The following is a 19,283-nucleotide window of genomic DNA, read 5'->3' on the forward strand; positions in this document are numbered from 1 at the left end:
AATGAAAGAAAGATTAATATATGTATATTGTTGAAAAATAAGATTTTAATTTGTATGGCACATTTAAAAACAACCAGAGTTTGGCCAATGAAACCACACTCCACAAAATCCAAAGGTTATAAAACACCCAACAAGATTCGATTTAAAACACAAAACAAGGTACAAGTAAATTCCCTCAAATATGATTTACAACACTCTAAAAACTGCTGGGTTGAAAACAACCCAATTTGGGTTATTTTGACAACCCAGCGCTGGGTCAAAAAGGGACGAACCCAGCGCTGGGTTATTTTAACCCAACCAGTTGGGTTATCACATTTAACCCAGCCTGCTGGGTTGCCATTTTTTATGGTTTAAAATGACTATATTGCAGGGTTTCAAAAACCAGAGCGGGTGTTTTTTATCACTGTATTTCAGAAGGAAAACTACTGTATTTAGAAAATGTTCGATATCATTTCGCATATGCTTGATAAGGCAGCGTTTGTGAGCTCAGCACCGCTCTGCAGCCGTTACCGGAGAAACCTACCTCTCCCGCTCTTAGCGCCTCCTGCTGGCAGAAAATAAACTCGCAGAGTGCAGCCATGTGGGGAAACAATGCATTTCTACGTTAAAATTAACCCAAATTGAGCTAGGCATTAAACCTACAAATGTTGTTCATTTTAAATATCACTTTTACACACAAATAATAATTACCAAAAGGAAAATATTTATTAAAAACAAGAGAAGAGTCAAAAAGTAACATGTTAGAAGAAATGCAGAAAAGGATGGCATTAACAGCTACAGAGTTCATAAACAAAGCATTGAACATTTGATGAATATAACTGAATTAGGTTTTTTTCCAACTATTCTGGCATGACAGTACACAAATAAATCACAACATTAACTTTGATATTATAACATTTAACAGACGCGTGTGTGTGTGTGTGTGTGAAAGAATGTGAGCAGGTGTATGAATGACAGAGTGTAAACTCTTCTACTAAACAACACAGAAAAAGCATTTAATTTTTTTTTTTTTTTTACAAATTATACACTTACAGTTTGTTTCATAGTCCATGAATACAGATCATGCATCACGGTCAATTTTCATGATCTCTTTAGCATAACTGATGTAGTCATGAAGAAGCCCCATCAGCACAGCATCTGACATCTTCTACATCATCCAGGGCAGCGTCCTCCTTTAAAACCACCGCTGCATCAGTTTAGGGGAAAGAAGATTCTCCTCTCTGACCAGGATTCATCCCAGTCACCGCCTGCTCTTCATCAGTGGCCTAAGAGAAACACATTTGAAAAAATTAAACATTTAATTAAACTATCGATTTTCAGGTAGAGGTGTATTCACACCGTAAGGATAGGTAAATAATCGGTTTTAAAGTTTCAACACTTTGTGTGGTTGTTTAATGTCTGTCTATCACAGCTCTCATGAAGTCTATAATGGCAGCACTAGTGTGAGGACAGGTGATATTGTTTGAATAAATATTGCTTTCAGAAAGCTTCTTTACTGAAACATTAAAACAGTCATGACATTCACATACCTCACAAATGTTCATGTACGTGGAGGGCTGTTCTTCAAACCGTTAGTTCACCAAATAATTAAAATGTTCATAATTTACTCTCCCCATGTTTTTCCAGACTCATACAAACTCTGCTCATTTTTTGGAAAAAATATGAATATATTTAATATTCTCTTTTTGTGTCCTCCATTGCTGGTCTGGGAGACCAGTATTTTATTTTGAACCTACATGTTTGCTATCATATAATTTAAGATGTATTCATATATAAATATCAGAATTTACTTCTACAATAACTCTATATTTATGAAGCTTGAAAATACTGATTATCTAAACTATAAATGGATTAACAAATATTATGAGAAAACTAAAAATATATTAATTTATGTTGTAAAGACAGACAAAAGTCTTATAGGTTTGGAATGACTTGAGGGCAAGTAAATTATTTTTTGTGTGAACTTTACCTCTAAGAGCGAAGACCAAGAATGATGACTCTCCAAATCAGACACGACAACTCCAAACTTGGTTTGATTTCTGCAATAAAAAACACAGACATCAATGGTCTTAATGAAATGAGCACATAATCACACTGTTGTTGCATCAAAATGTGAAGTAAACTGGCAGGAGACAACAGAAACATTTATTTTCTAAAAATAACTTACATAAAATCTCAAAGGAATGATGCTCTCCCATGTCTCTTGCTTTTAACATCTACAAAAACAAATATTATTTTACTCTTAGTAAAACACAACAACAGCTGATAACATGAAATTATGAAGTTTACTTGCCTTAAATGATCTTTCCCTCTCTTCCAAAGAAGCTGAGAAAACCACCTCCTCACACAAGCAGACTTGTGTGTCCTTAACTCCAGTTAGTTTGAGTTCTGCAAAGAGGGGCATCAATGGTTTCAATAAAATATTAACATATACATACATATATATACATACACACACATACAGACATACATATATATATATATATATATATAAAATCACACTGTTTTTGCATCAAAATGTGAAGTTAACAGGCAGGACACAACATAAACATTAATTTTCTAAAAAAAAAAAGTAATAATAACTTAACTTACATCAGTCTCAAAAGAATGAAGTTATCTTGTCTCTGGATTGCAACATCTAAAAAAACAACATTATTTTAGTCTTAGTAAAAATAAAGATAACTTGATGTTATTCTGAAGTTTACTCTCCTTAAACCGTCTGTCCCTCTCTTCAGAAGAACACCTCCTCCTCATCCTCACACAGGTCTGTGACTCCTCACACAAACAGCTTCTGTGTCTTTAACTCTCGGCGCGAGGACAATGAAGACAGGAGCTGGACAAGTCTGAAATATTACATGTAAAACATACTTTTAACAGTTACCACTTCAACAGCCTCAAAATAATTATGCTAGTCTTTACTACACAATGCCGTTTCCTTTAGGAGACAAACATACATTCAGTTTAACCGCGAAAAAAGACAAATTCACATGACCATAACCGTGACCATAACCGTCTGTTAACGCCTCAAAAAGTACAGATAATGTAAAACCTTGTGTAAATATGACAAAATACATTCACAGACGTTATATTAAAAGTACATCCTCTGTTCAGTACCGTTACATGAGGCAGTTAAGACCTCCGTGTCTGAGGCGAAAACCGCGTCCGTTTTATTTTAAAATATATATATATAACGTTAAGCTCCTTTGTTTCCGCCTTTCATAAAACCTTCCGCCTTTCATACAACCGGGTAAACAATAAAAGATAACTTTATATTTTGAATATTTACTTACCATAGTCTTTCACTCGCTTCTCGCTTCTATCACGCAGAGAAAATGGCGGCTGCTCGCACTGGAGACGTACGATCTTGACGTGACGTGCGTGCTCTCCTTCACGTCCGCGTCCTCAACCCAGACCGCTGGGTTAAAAATTTTTTTTTTAAAACCTTATTTTCAACCCAAACTTGGGTTAAAACATCCCAAAGTCCTATCCAACGGCCTCAACCCAGCAGTTGGGTTGAAAAAACAACCCAGCGTTTTTTAGAGTGAATGATCCAAAGTGTGTGCAAAAACTGATACAAATAACAAAAACACATCAAAAGATTCCAAGACTTTCCCTATTAATAAAAAAAATTATAGTATCTCAACGATACTAAAATAACACAGAGCCTTAAAAGAGAAGAATATCAGAGAAAAGTCCTAAATTAGAGATGAATGTCAGACAGATATGGTGCATCTGTGCCACGGGTGGAACCAGTGCTTTCCATCTCTCCTTATACTGAAATAAATATGAGAAACTCAATAATATCATTTTAAAAGAACAGAAATTAATCATAAATGAAAAAGGCATGTTTAACTTAGCAACCTTGGATGAGTCAATGGTCTGAGAGGCTCTGTGTAGATTGTGTCAAATCCAGGGGCGGACTGGCCATCGGGAGCACCGGGACATTTCCCGGTGGTCTGACGGTAATTCTGGCCTGCAGCTGTGCAGTCGATCAGGCTGACCTGCAATATGCAGTTGAGGATTAATTGACGGTTTTATGAATCTACGAATCAGGCGATAGCGGAGTGAAAATGACACTACCACATGACCAAACATCAGCAAACCGCTTTGAACTCCCGAACTGATTCAAATGATTCGCGATCCCCGAATTGACTCAAATGATCCGCGAACCCGCTACGAACTCGCGAACTGATTCAAATGATTCGCGATCCCGCTACGAACTCGCGAACTGATTCAAATGATTCGCGATCCCCAAACTGACTCAAATGATCCGCGAACCCACTACGAACTATCAAACTGACTCAAATGATTCGCGATCCCGCTACGAACTCGCGAACTGATTCAAATGATTCGCGATCCCGCTACGAACTCGCGAACTGATTCAAATGATTCGCGATCCCCAAACTCACTCAAATGATTCGCGATCCCGCTACGAACTCGCGAACTGATTCAAATGATTTGCGATCCCCAAACTGACTCAAATGAATCGCGATCCCGCTCCGAACTCCCGAACTGATTCAAATGATTTGCGATCCCGCTACGAACTCCCGAAATGATTCAAATGATTCGCGATTCTGCTACGAACTCAAGAACCCGCTACGAACTCTCAAACTGACTCAAATGATTCGCGAACCCGCTCCGAACTCCCAAAATGACTCAAATGATTTTCAAACCTGCTTTGAACTCTCAAACTGACTCAAATGATTCACAATCTGAAGTTCCCATCCAAATCAAATGACACCGCCAGCTACTGGCTTAGTTCTCTAATTGCATAACATTTACTGATTTTAAGGTACAAAATGTTTTTGAATATACTTAATTGATGATGTTAAATACAATACAATAGGAATACAATAGGAACAGTACAATAGGAATTTACAATAGGAATTTTGTCATTTACTACGTTTTTCAGATTATATTAAACCTGGAGAATATTGGAGAAGATCAATTAAGTTTTCAGGAGCACATTACTGTGATAAATGCCGAACTACGTAAAAGACAACCTGACTAAACCAACATATCAAAAATCGAATGAGATGCGTTCTTTTTAAAAGAGTTGATTTAATGACAAAATCAACATGAGAGGTCATGGACATGTTCCCATTTCTTCAGGTTCCACAACTTGTGAGTATTTGTTTTTAGTGTTGTTTCCTTTGAGTTTAGTATTTCCACTGCATTTTCAAAAAAATTTTGTATGAATAAAAAAAGTCAAAAATGTTTTAATGAATTTTTCTTTCTATTTTCTTTATTTCTTTTTTTGGTAGCTGCTGCATGAAGTGAAGATGTGGTTTGGGAAGGACCTTCATCTTAATCTAGAGACTGCTCTTCAAGTTCTTAACAGTTTACTTCAGCAAATTGACACAAACACAGAAAGTATGTTCTTTTTTTCTTTAACACAACCATTAGTGGCTTGGTTTGTTGAACAGTTACTGTAATAAATCTATTTACCACCATGGTTTGTCTGAATATTTGATTCTGATTGGCTAAAAGGTGTGCATTAAAATAATTTGATTCACATGTAATTCCAGTCAGTTTAATTACAAATAAAGTTTAATGTGCTGCTGCAATGACATACATGCAAACAAAACACTTGCACACGGAGATTAAAGTAATGTGAACTGAGACATTTTGCATATAATTACTTTATTTAAATTCTGTACTTAAAATCTAATGCAAGACCTACCTAAAAAAAACCCTGAAAGTCAGTTTATTTGATTTGTATCTTTACTCTGTTGTATTTATTTGTGCTGTTGCTTGTAGTTAGAATATTCTTAATAATATGATTATATATTTTTTGAAAGTATAGTTTTTCCATAAACATAGCACATACAACGGTACCGAAACCGTGACTCTAAAACCGTAAAACAAACCGTAATATTTACATAATCATTTGGTAGACGGACACTTTCAAAAAATATATATGTGCTTTTATGATTTATAAGGTCATCAGTAGTAGGACTGTGATCATGGGGACATACAATAGATGGCTGCATAATTAATATAGATTATTGAAAGTGCTTATTTGATGTTGCAGAGAAACTCAATGTGCAGAGTGAGAGAGAGAGGGATTCAGGGAAAGATGATAGAGACAGTGAATGCCTTGATATTTCTTGATTCTTCATTTGATTATTTTGCCCGTCCACAGTCTCAGGATTTTGATTTATTTTTTAAGTATAGCCCAATTCAAATAACTGAAAGAGCCAAAGAGTTTAGCAGTCTGGTGGACACATGAATTGGTTGGTGGTGACTGCAGAAACAGAGGAGGCCTGGGGTGGAGTCAAATTCCCTGATTTACTGTCCCAGTCCCCCACTGGTCAAACCAGTCACATATGAGATGAGGTTAATTTCATCAGGGAGCTGCCTATGTGGACAGAAGACCAGAAAACAGCTCACTTCAGGTTTTGAAACAGCTCTATAATGCTTTCCTAAAGAACCTTTCAGTGATCAGTTCTTAAGAGAAACTATTGTGAAATACATTTAATGATCTAAAGAATCATTTTCCACTATAAAGAACCTTAAGTCAAATGGAACAGTTCCATTAATTTTAAAGGTGGAACCATTGATGACAATGAAGAAATGTTATTTTTTAATAATAGGGGATTTGTATAAGGTTGTTAACTGATGAGAAATGGAGAAATCTCCACCAATCAGAGAATGGAAACAAGCTAATTGTGCCGAAAAACAAACAAACAAAAACTATTTAGCCCTGCTACTCACTTGAATCACTGCAAATTATGCAAACTATTCAGATTTTTGTGTGTATGCATATTTTGCAATAAAACAGTTTCTTTAAATCAGTAGTTTGTCATTTGATTGTCATTTTCAATTAAAGCCATTAAGTGGTCTTTCCTTATTTTTTAACTCGTCGACTATTTTTTTACAAATATATTTTTGCTACAAATCAAAGTTTGTAATGTTCTGATTCACCTTGTAGCTGGTTGATTTGGTTTACTTTGGTTTAAAGAAAACTTTTTAAAACCTCTGTGTGAAAACCTCTTGAACAAAGGCCTCTGAAAAGGTCTTGCACTCTCTATATATATATCTCAGTGTAACTCTTCTGAATGACATCTGTTCTCTGCTCACTCGGTCGCTTACAAACAAATGCTGTAATTGAGTCTATTAAACTACATTTCAGCTTTTCTCCCGAGGTGAGTCGTGAATCATCTCACACAAAGAACTGTTTGTTCTTCTGTATCTTTGTTAATCTATCGGTATCTCTGCAGTATGTGAGGCCGCAGGACGCAATGAGCTCCAATTCTTCACCAGAGAATGACAAACCTCTTAACCTCGGGGACTGAGACGGTGTCACAGAGAACAAGAGCTTGGAGAACAAACACAGGGATAAAGGAGGATGCAGAAGGAGAGAGAAAATAGAATTTATACCAGAGAGAGACAGAAACAGAGAGGAAGAAACAGAGAGGTGCGAGTGATTCGGAGAGGATGATGGAAGAGGAGAAGCAGATATAGAAGATTGATCAGCAATAAAAGAAGCCAGAGAGAACAGAGCCAGAGAGATGGAGGAGATTGAATCGAAAAACACAGGCGATTGACAATGTGGAGCCAATTATGTGCTACACTCTCAGTGTTTGCATTATGCATGTGGTACAGCTTCTCCATCAGTCCTGATGCTCTCCGTTTGGGGCTCGCTGAGGTTTTCTCAAACTGCTGCTGTTATTGGTGAATTGTGAGTCTTGTATCACATTGACGATTTCAACATTTGAAGATTATATCATGCTTTCACAATTATACAATCTTTTCCACTGTGTTGGCATCCTTTTGTTTTCAAATCTTGTTATGTCAAGGTTTGGATGGTCAGTACGATCCAGTTAGCCCCTGCTGGTCAACACCATGACTATTTGATATCAAACTGCATCCTTTTTTTGACACTTAAGAAAGTCATATTTATAGCTCTAGTTATGTCTTTATATTAAAATGTTCAGACAGATGATACACATTAAAGGAATAGTTCAGCCAAAAATGGAAATTCACTGAAAGTTGGTTCTATCCAGGATGTAGATGTGTTTGTTTCTTCATCAGGTTTGGGGAAAAGTAGCATTGCATCAGTGTCTAATCAATGGATGCTCTGCAGTGAATGGGTGCCGTCAGAATGAGAGTCCAAACAGCTGATAAAAACATCACAATAATCCACAGCACTCCTCATGCAACAAAATCAACCATGATGCACAAACTAAAATCCTCTTCGGTAAACCCATATTATATCAGTTTCAAATGATAGCAGCCAATTATTAACACCTATGCATGGCCAGCCAGCCACCAGCTCTTGATTTTCACCAGCTTCTCCTCCATCAATAAACCCAGATTCCTTTAAGCGCTGCATAATTCACCGCCGCTAGATTCAGACAATATCAGTTGTTCAGTCTGCGGTGGCTGCTGTTGTTGTGGTGGATACGGTGTGATGTTGAATTCATGAAACTCTTGTCACAGCAGAGGCAGATGGCATATGGAGGGCAGACGCTTCATTTTCTGCCTTTCCAGCCGAAATTTCCTCTTAGCAGCATCTGAGCCGAGATCTCGAATGTCTTTGATGTTTAATGCATAGGGATGCCTTGTGGCTGGGGATAAAGGGGACTAGTCTGTCGAGAGAGAGAGGGGGATACAGTCCGGATTAGTGCGTGGGACCGGATCGGATGTGATGTATTTATCAGTGACAAAGGAATCTTCATATTCACGCTGTGAGCAAACTAAGGCTGAAGATGCATTGCACAGAGACCACCAGCTTTGACATTTCGTTTTCACATTAATATTGTCTGAAACCTGCATTTATGGATCCAATTTACTAGCCTAATTAAAGATAGTCATGCATATTATTCTATTTTGCAATAAAAATGTAATAGTAGCATAAATAGCACACATAAATTAGTGTTTTTGCATAACATCAATTTAGAAAAGGATTATTCGTGGAACATTTGTAAGAAGAAACTGTAAGTAATGCATTGAAAAGATGCTAATTTCTTGCTCATCCATGTTAATATTTAAATAATAACTTCCAGAGCTTCTGTTAAGCGTTAAACACATTCCGACAGAATGAATGCCACTTGATTAACCTCAGCGTAGTAACAAAACAACACTGATTGCAAACACTTCATTAGAAAGCTACTGTGACAATAAACCATAATTTATCTATGCATAATGTCGAAACATTAAATTAAAATAATGCTTAAATTAAACATGCCTGAAGACTCAAGGACAATAGTAGTAATCAGAAACCACAAAGGAAGTGCAAAGTGAGTTTACATTTCTGCATGAGTCACATTTCATTAATTAAGGTTATAGTTTGATTAATGAAAGTGTGTGTGTGGACGAGAGAGAGTAAGAGAGAGAAAACTTCACTGAATGCACTGTACTGTATGTTTATCTCTCACACTCACAGCCTCGCATTTTAAATTTTGTATATGTCATATATATATATATATATATATATATATATATATATATATATATATATATATATATATATATCAGTATAAATAATTTTCTTCTAAATTGCAAGGACACATTTCAAGAAAACTAAATCTGAAGAACCTGCATAATCACATTTAAACAGCGGCAGATATAATTTTCAGTGCATTTGGTAGAAACCTTTATCAAAAGCGACTTACACTGAATTCAAGATAAACATTTATCAGTTCACACATTCCCTGGGGATCGAACCCATGACCTTGGTGTTGCTAGTTTTAAAGTCTAATGTTGAGCTAAAGAAATACATATTCACACACATTTTAGTTAAAACAAACAAACAAACATATTCTATAACTAAAAGTGACTACCTTAACGTTTGAGATAAAAACACATTTTGAAAGTGAGTTTGGCTGACAAAAATATATTCTAAGAATGTTTGCTAAAGTTCAAGTTATGAAAACATGTATGAATGTTCTACTAATGTTCAAAATGTTCATAAACATGTTTTAAAAACAGTTTTTGTTATGTAAACATTAAGGAATGCTGCTTCTCTGAGCATTCTATAACTAACTAACTAACTAACTAACTAAATAAATAAATAAATAAATAAATAAAACGTTGCTCCAAATCACAACAGTTTGAAATAAAAAATGTAATTCCTTTCAATAACAATACAGATGTCTACTATGGTTATTTCTGTCCCCATTGTTACAGGCGTTAACTGAAAGCTGGTTAACTCGGTTACCTGATCATCACAGACAGCAGCCGCTCTCGTGTACTAGTAGTAGTCACCCTCGATAGTAAACACTGCTGAGCTGCTGTCAATCACAAACACCGACTGAACGGATTTCTCGTGAAGCGACGGGAAAAGAGCGGGAGGCGCGTGATTGGCGCGCAAATCTCTCCCGCTCCGAGCGCGCGCGGCGGATTCAGTTGCTCTCGCGCTGCTGCAAGGACGCTGGCTCCATTCAAACGCGCGTCCAGAAACCGGAGTAAATACTGCTTTTATCTACTTTTATTGGATGTTAAGTGAAGACCAATGTCTCCGTGGACTCGGTTGGTCAGCTCTTCCTGATATTTCCGAGAAATGTCCGTTTATACGCGGCGCCACAGGTAAGAGAAGCGCTGGAGATTCTGACTGGATTTCTGGCGGATTTCTTTCTTTTGTGTGTTACGCAGTTACTTTTAACGTCATTAAATAAGACGTTTTTAACTAGAATCAGAAATTACACATTCCTAAGTTAAATTACATTTAAAAATGATTCGAATTAAGCTTTCTTATTGTCAAATCCCTGTATGGTTTAATGTAGTCTTATCCAACGGAAACAAGAATGTGTTATTCATTTTGAGCAGTTTAACGTTATGTTAATCACGATTTCATTCGTTTTCCATTTCAGACTGAATAAATGTGAAAATCTGTCAAGATGTTGTTTATTGTTATATAATTTATATGCCTATGTGCCACGTGCATTATGTAGATCTTAAAACAGAAGGGAACTCATTCATTTGGGCATGTGTTCATGTTATAGTCAAGGCCAAATTCACCTAAATTGGCACATTGTGCAGTTGGGTGTATCATTAGGTTTGGATAATGTGATTGGTTTTCTTCTATTATTGTCTTTTAGTGGATTTCATGTTATTGTAATTGGACTGTGTAAAGTGTTAATCTTGCATGTCGACAGTTAATGCGTTCTGCATAAAAATGAAGTATTAGTACATTTCCATTGCTTTTGGGAGAGATCATTATTATTGTATTTTGGCAAGTACCAGTTCACATCACCTTATAATTTATCAGATCACATGGTTTGTATTAGTATTTATTTTGTTGTGTATGTGCTGCAGTCGGTCCCTCGGTGGCTTTAGAGTCAAGCATGAAATGCAGAGCAAATGTAGGAGTGGGAATAAACAGGATTAACATAAATGATGTTTATTTTGAGTTATGGGGAACACCGTCTCAATTTATCTTCAACATTCCAGAACTGGGATTTTGAGAGTGTCGCATCCCGAGAGATTGACTGTGAGGATGGAGAGGTAGATCAGAAAACTGCTGAATTCTCATATTGGACCTGGATTTACTACTTCTGGAAAAAGTAAGAGTGGAAAACATAATGTAGAGATATATATGTATATATATATATATATATATATATATATATATATATATAGAGAGAGAGAGAGAGAGAGAGAGAGAGAGAGAGAGAGAGCGAGAGAGATATTGAATCAGGACAGTAGTGTATGTATATATTTATATTTAGTGGTGTTTTGCTCATACTTCAGTGCAACTATTAAAGGAATCGTTTTGAAAAAGAAAAAGAAAATGTAGACTTTTGGTGAAATGTAGCATTGCAACAGTGTCTCATCAATGGATGCTCTGCAGTGAATGGGTGCCGTCAGAATGAGAGTCCATACAGCTGATAAAAACATCTCTATAATCCACAGCTCTCCAGTCCATCAGTGAACATCTGGAGAAGACAAAAGATGAAACAAATCCAGCATTAAGATGATTTTAACTCAAATACACAGAGTCTATAATCCATAATAACACTTCCTCCAGTGAAAAAGTGCATCTGCTGTTGTCTCTCACATCAAATATTTGTTTTGAGCTGTTTTGAAGCTTAACATTTTGAGCTTAAAGGCAGATTTTTGCTCCCAAACCCGATGGTTAATTGTGGTTTAAACGCCTCTTTATTGTCAAATGACAAACATTGCAAACACTTAATATTTCTTAATTCTTTACATATTTCCAGTCATGTTTCCTTAACAAAATAAATATCTTAATAGAAAAATGTGTTTCTTATTTTCCTTCATGTTTTAATGAGTGATATTGTTTCAACTCAAGAAACAGGCTATGACTTTGGTGATGCATCTTCAGCACAGTTTGCAGTGAAGGCTGCAATAATAATAATCATTTTTATATGTAATTACATTTATTATTTTTTTCTTACTGTTTGAATTGTATTAATATTAATAATTGGTCTTCCATAGTAGCATACATTTAGATCATGATAACTACAGTTAAAATCACACATATAGCACGGCAGTACCATGGCAAACGTAACTATATGGTTTCTAGGTATGTGTATGAAAAACAGTAGTATAAATATTTTGTATAAATACACTATAGCTTAATCACAAAAATACTGTAATTATATTTGATTACTCCATTAATACATGTATACATTAATACTGTAAAATTGAATAAGAATTTTCCACATTTCTGTCACAATACTATGGTGCAGAAAGTGCTACTACAGAAAATTATTGGTAAATAATAGTAATTTATAGATTGAAAAGCCTTCTGGCTGTATTGATGCGCACAATTTTTGTCAACGCTGTTTCATCTGCCTTTAAACTCTTTTAAGTCACAGAGTCATTTGTGTACTTCGCTGAATTTAAGCGCTTCACACTGGATCTCACAGTAATGTTTATTGCTTGCATGACCAAGACATGACCAAATCAGCGAGTAACGAACCCGCTCCAGTGAGCTCGCAACCGCTGCGCTGCCGTGTAATTACATTATCATTTTATCACCAGCACTAATTCAGTATATGTAAAACATACATCATTTCTGACTCCACCTTAAAGCCATGTAAGTGGTGGGATTAATGATTTTCACCTGTCAATTGTTAATTGCCTTGTTTTATTGCCCAGCAATTTAAAACAGTGCATCTTATCTCTTAGTAAAGCACCAGCACACGTTACACAACAAACCCATGATTTCAGGAATCATTCATGTCTGAAGCAGTTTATTATACTGTGACCTTTAAATATTACCATTAAATAGAGCGATGCTTGGCTTGGCAATCTAATTACAGCGTTTTTACCTGCTGGAGTGTCATAGGGCAAACCAGCAATCTAGTAAAGACATAACTGAACCCTGAGTAACAGTTGTGTGTCTTCTGTCCTACTGAAGGTCAGAAACAAGATAACAATGAAGCCACCTCAGGGACACGGGATATCATCAGTGATGGCCTCTGTAAAGCGCTAACTCCATCAGTCTTACAGGCTTGATTGGCCATCCATCACGGTTTGGTGGGAGGGTTGTCATGTTGCTCTACGTGACCATCTCTCCATATCTCACCAAGCTTTCTCCATTTTTAGAAATTTGTGGGACTCATCTTGATTTCATTTTTTCTAGCTCTTCTGTCTTGACCTTTTGGTTTTTTGCAAACTTGAGTGACAAATCTAGCCGAAAGTGTGGCAGCTGATCCATTATTTCTCCTGATACGTCCTCCCCTGTGTATAAGCCCTCATTGAATGAAAGATCCTCAGGGATGTTTCACTGTTGAAGAGGTTAAGTTTCTGGAATGAGGTGTTCAGTCCATCAGGTCAGAGTTACCGTAGTTTTGGGAAGATGACAACTGAGGAATAATACAGATTGGCTCAGATTTTTGATGAGTCTTTTGTTATAAATCCTAAGAAGGCAATGATGTAAGTGTAAATTTTTATTTTTTTCCCTCCCAAATTCTGTTTTCCATTGAAATTTTTTCAATCTATTAAATTCATTACACTATTACTTTTGATAATTTATGAAAACTTACAAGAGTGGCCATTAAAATCTGTTTCATTTTTTCCCAAATTCTGTATTTTTTATTTTTCTGAATTTGATTTTTAATGGCTTATCTTGTTTTTAATCATCAAAACATATTCCTAATCCTAAACAATTAAATTCATTACACTTTTAAAAATCTGATATTTATTTAAAACATTAAAACTAAGGGTGGCCTTTGGAAACTTTTATTTAAATTTTTATTTCCAAATTATTATTTTTTTTCTGGTTCTGTTTTTTTTGTTTTTCAGTTGATTTTTCTGGATTCCAATTTGTAATTTATTAAAACTTAAACAATAAGAGGGGCCTTTGAAATCAGTTTTTTTTTTTCTGAATCCCTGATAATTTTCAAGCGACGGCTGAAAACTCAACTCTTTTGATGCTTCTTCACTTCATCCTGAAAAAAAACCCTTTGTCTTTCTCTTTATTTATTTCTTCCCTTTCTAGATTGTAATTATTTGAAGAAGAAAAAAAAATGCCTGAAACTTGGTATTACGAGCACTGTTTGCCTCTTTAAGAACTATTCCCCAATGGTAAATTGCTTTGGATTAACGCATCTGCAAAATGACTAAATGTAAATGTATTTTGATGGGCCCTACTTTTGATTTATTCATCCAAATTCTGTGACATTTAAACTGTAAAGAGTTATTCTGTGGTGATCTGTGTCTCGCCACGGTTTCCAGATGTCAGCAGATGGGCATGTTATAGATGAAGCAGCAGGTGGCTCATTTGCTCCTGACTTATTTAAATCAATGTGCTCCCTGGCACAGGTGCATTATGGGAATTGGAGTCAGTGCTATCATATTTGATCCTGGCTCATCTGTGTGTCCAGGTGCATTTTCATGTATGTACGGTGGTGAATGTGTGGGTTGTGATAGATGAGAGTTCAGGCTGTATCTGTAGATCTGGTGCAGGTCTTTAGGGTGAATGTAAACACTAGCTCAATCTGGATGGTCTGTAGTTCTTCAGGAGCAGATTAAGCACACACACACCTTCCACATAAACATGTATTACTTCTCATCACTGTCCGCACTTTTACTGGCAGTGAGAATCCATTTATTGCAAATGTGTTTGGATGCTTAAATGAACAGCTCAGTAAAAAATATATAAATAATTTACTCACCTTCATGTCTTTCCAAATTTGTACGACGTTCTTCCTTCTGCTGAACAGGGAAGAAATTGAAAGAAATCATTGTTTTTTGCCCATTCAGTGGAGGTCAATTTTGGAAGTGCATGTTGTTTGTTTTATCAATGTTTTTCAAATGATCTTCTGTGTCTGTTCTGTGACAAAAAACACCTTGTGAGGGTGAATAAATTTAGTCTATATAAATGTCATTTGATCATTTGTCACGTTTCTTCATCATCTGAAGTCTCTGTGTATTTGAATAAACTGTTGGTGTTCTAGTGATTTTCGCTGATGTTAGGTCAGATCTATCACAGATGGTTTAAACAGTTGTAATTTATGTTTACAGTAATGCTAGTTGTGCTTTGTGTATCACTGTCTCAATCACTGCATGTTCAGGGTTGCAGGAGTATCTTGTGTGCTCATGAATATTTGGGGAATCATTTCCATACATAAATATGGTTTTCATTGGTTTGCAATATGTTTGAGACCCTAGAGTCGTAATTAGAGCTGATCTCTAGTGGAAATAAACTTAAATTAGTCAGATTTTAGTGTAATTTTTAGAAAATGCAGAGTGACCGAAGCCAGAGAGTGACTGCCCTGGTGAGAGTTGACCTGATGAATATATTCATTTTCTCTTGATGTGCAGAAGCCTGCAGCTAAAGACGGACTAGATTAATGAGGTTTAAGTGTTAGTTAGACGTTTAAGGATGTCAGTTTTTCGATTATTTCATAGTTTAAATGAACAATCAATTAATCGATTAATCGTTAACCTTAATCCTGCAAAATGCATCTGTTGCAGTGGCATATAGTCACCGGTAGGGATGCACCAACATGGACAAATGTTAAACACTGGGCCAAAGGGGAACATGGTTTTTCACGTTTTTTTCCCCATGTATTTTGAATTTTTTTTTCCATCAATGCATAAATTAAATAGCCAAAATGCACATTTTACCGGTTTGTCTTGTATAATTAAATAAAAAAATAAAAATAAAATAAAATCTATTACAAAACAATAGTTAAAACATATTTAACATTGGCAATATTTTAATATTCTAGCAGACATTATACCAACAAAGCACAATTTAACTTAAAATTTATAAGTTAGTAAAATAATATTTTTTATATTTTTTGGCGATCAGACTCCCTTATGGAATCAAACATGTATTTTTTTACCGTAAAATTAAAAGCAGCCTTGCTGAGCTGAAAAGACTTGTTTTAAAACATTAAAAAAAATTACAGATCCCAATTTAAACACTATGTGTGTATGTTATAACAAATATATTAACAGAGCTGTTGATTATCATCATTATTATTGTCTTAATTTTTATTTTATTTTACAGAACTATAGTGAAATTACAATTACTAACATTTAGGAATGTCCCCTGTTGAACCCCCTGTTTAACAAATAGATCCGCTGCAATGTCAGAATCCATGCAATTTGTGCATGTATTAGAAAACGTAACTCTCTTCAGTTATTTTAGTAATTGTTTAAGGCCATTTTGCGATTTCAGTCATCATACAGTAAACTAGCAACAATCACCCCTTCCTCTTCTCATCGAGAGACATGAGATGCAGTACTAAACAGTCTCTTGCTGTCGGTACTTGTAAAGTTTTTAATGCTTCCACACTAATAAGCAAAACACAGACCAGAGTAGGTGTATTTCTAACCTGCTCTGGTCTGTGTTTTGCTTATTAATATGAACTTTATCAGAAAAACCATACAACTGTTTATGATAAAGGTACACACAGTTGCACTGGAATACATTACTTCTGTTCTGCGTGTTATGGTTTAGTCACTCAAGTTAATATTGTGAAGACGAGCATCTGTTTTGGGCCTGAAAACCAGAGGATCATGTATTCTGCTGTTTCTGCATCCGTCTGCATGAAGCTAAACAAGTGTGGCTCAAAGCTCATGGAGAAATGTGCTGGAAAAGTGTAGAAGTGTAATGGTGTGAGTCATATTCACTTGCTCTTTAAGGCAAGAAAGTGATGTAAAGAAGAAGACAGGACATTAGATCTAGGCGTGTCACATGACGCCACACTTTTTCGCCCTTTTCATGTTGACTCAAGCTCAAAAGTCACATTTGCACCAATCCAATTTCCTCCGGCGCTGGCCGCAAGCCGCTGCAAACTCCTGTTGAGCCGGACAGATGCACAGATCTGATGACCGTGGGTGATTGTGTCCGAGGACGCAGATATGGCAGGATTTCTGCTCGATCTATATGTGGAGCTTCTGGCTAGATGACCGCTGAGACATATGGTGACTTTCAGTGGCAGTATCAGCCGCGTCTGTGCATCAGATCTGCCTCTGTGTGTCTGTGGGTGTGATAATGAGACTCCAGCTCGCTTCCCAAACACTGTCTGCAGAAGAAATTACAGCTGTGACTGATTGGAAGCGCTCTGCGTAGGCAGCAACTGCACATGCCACACAAATAGTGCTCGTCATGTGTAGCACGTACTGTATAGAATCCATTCACAATCTGTTTGACATTCACAGATCAAAACTACTTTTGAATTACGCTAAAATAATGTATCTTAGTAGACAGTGAGCATGTGTGTGACTGATAACACATCACAATGTACAAGTAGATGCTCCTCGCAGGAAGTGCTCCAATGAATGGCCCATTGTAACAGGAAATGGCAACAGCTCAGTGCTTCATCATTTGAAGATCACATTTTTACCCTCTGGGGTTCTTCATTTAGGAGTCACACTCAGGACCTTCGGGTCAAAAATGACCCGGAGGGCGGGATTCAGGTATACTTTTTTTCAGTAAAATCAATCAAATGTATTTTTGTTCAATAATATTTTTTCTTTCTTTTTTGGTGTTTTGAGAGAATTTTATGATAATAATGATTTTTTAATGCAATAATTATGATCATTTTTTCCCCATTGAATTTAATAGAAAATTTATATATATATGTAATTTTTTATTTATTTTTTTTTAATAAATGCTGTATTTTATTTTAAAGTACAGCCAAGGCCTATAGAAAACAATTTTTGAAATTAGATTGGTGCCATCTGGTGGACAAATTAAGCATTTTTATCATGCAATAGCACATTTTTACCACTATAGAGAATACAGCTCTCTGTAGAAAGGCTTGTGAATTCTAGTGATTTTTGCACATATTTGCCTATTTATAATTTGCCTATTTATACAAAAACACACGCACACACAAATGAAAGTGTCTCATTGCAAAAGCTAATTTTGGGAAATGTGTGAAATAAAAGCAATTATTCATCAATGTAAGAATTATAGAAGAACCCCAGAGGGTTAATGTGTGCCTGTAACCAGACTCCATTACTCGGCAATGACTGTCAGTATCAGGCTATTAAATATTTATTTTTGGATTCACACTCCATTTCCTGTATTGTATAAGCTTCTGAATAACATTCATTAAACATTAGAAAATATATATAAAAATATGGATTTCTTCTGGAGCAAACGTATTGATATGAGTGTTTGAGAGTGTGTAAGAAACACAATATTCACCTGGTTTCTACAGATTTGACAGTGAATGTGTTAATTATGTATATCGACAGGATCCCCACCCATATACGTTCTGTATTCTGTAGTTATATCATAGCATGTCTTTATTTTGCAGATTGCTTCTGCTCGCTCAGTATGTCGTAAGCAGCGTTTTGCTTCCCTAGTTGACAAACAGCTAGAGCCGAACCCTTCTGGATCAACCATCTGGATGTTTGATATCTCTCAAGACGTTTCTTGTGCTTTCATCCTACCAGCGAGGTGCATTTAAAAAAAAGAGAAAACCAATCTAGTGCAAGGTAGCGTTTGCGCAAAGCTGGAAATACTAAAAGATTAGTGTTTCTGTGAGAGTCATTAGGATGGAAAGACTTGGGCTTGATTGGGAATAGCTTGTGTTCGTATCAGCAGCTGGATTGTTAGGCTGATGTTTACAAGGTTAGCATTTCTCTCTGGCCTGGAGCATAAATAAGATAAACGTCTCTCTCAAGAGCGAGTAGTTCCCTCAAACTCGGAGTATTCCTGAAGAAGACGGGCCACGGGCGAGCGAATGATGCCATCTGTGATGCCCGCTGGGAGAGGAAGTTTGGAAACTGCACACAAGAAGTTTCTGAATCGGTTTCACTGGTTTTTAGCCAATTGCTCCATATGTAGGAAACGAGCTTATTAAAGCTGTTCAGTCATGCGTCTGAACTCACATTGAAGA

General features: G+C 36.1%; 1 protein-coding gene and 2 long non-coding RNA genes across 4 annotated transcripts in view; 1 reads left to right on the plus strand and 2 right to left on the minus strand.

Annotated features, from left to right (window-relative positions):
• Positions 1-251: 251 nt before the first annotated feature.
• Positions 252-2,218, minus strand: LOC127969962 (uncharacterized). Its single transcript, XR_008156437.1, has 3 exons — positions 2,168-2,218; positions 1,970-2,039; positions 252-1,265 (listed from the first exon to the last, which is right to left on the minus strand). It is a non-coding gene; the product is annotated as an uncharacterized LOC127969962 (long non-coding RNA).
• A 74-nt stretch (positions 2,219-2,292) lies between these two features.
• LOC127969961 (uncharacterized) lies at positions 2,293-3,359 on the minus strand. The gene is made up of 3 exons (XR_008156436.1): positions 3,291-3,359; positions 2,593-2,843; positions 2,293-2,388 (listed from the first exon to the last, which is right to left on the minus strand). It is a non-coding gene; the product is annotated as an uncharacterized LOC127969961 (long non-coding RNA).
• Positions 3,360-10,235: 6,876 nt separating this feature from the next.
• LOC127969950 (gamma-aminobutyric acid receptor subunit pi-like) overlaps positions 10,236-19,283 on the plus strand; it is a 39,114-nt gene continuing 30,066 nt past the window's right edge. Inside the window, exon 1 of one of the 2 annotated variants that reach the window (XM_052572122.1) lies at positions 10,236-10,533. The gene's annotated coding sequence lies outside the window, so the exon portion shown is untranslated. The remainder of the gene's footprint in view (positions 10,534-19,283) is intronic. The other variant, XM_052572123.1, reaches the window with a different exon arrangement.

The sequence above is a fragment of the Carassius gibelio genome, chromosome B13 (genome assembly GCF_023724105.1).
Source record: "Carassius gibelio isolate Cgi1373 ecotype wild population from Czech Republic chromosome B13, carGib1.2-hapl.c, whole genome shotgun sequence".
NCBI lineage: Eukaryota > Metazoa > Chordata > Actinopteri > Cypriniformes > Cyprinidae > Carassius > Carassius gibelio.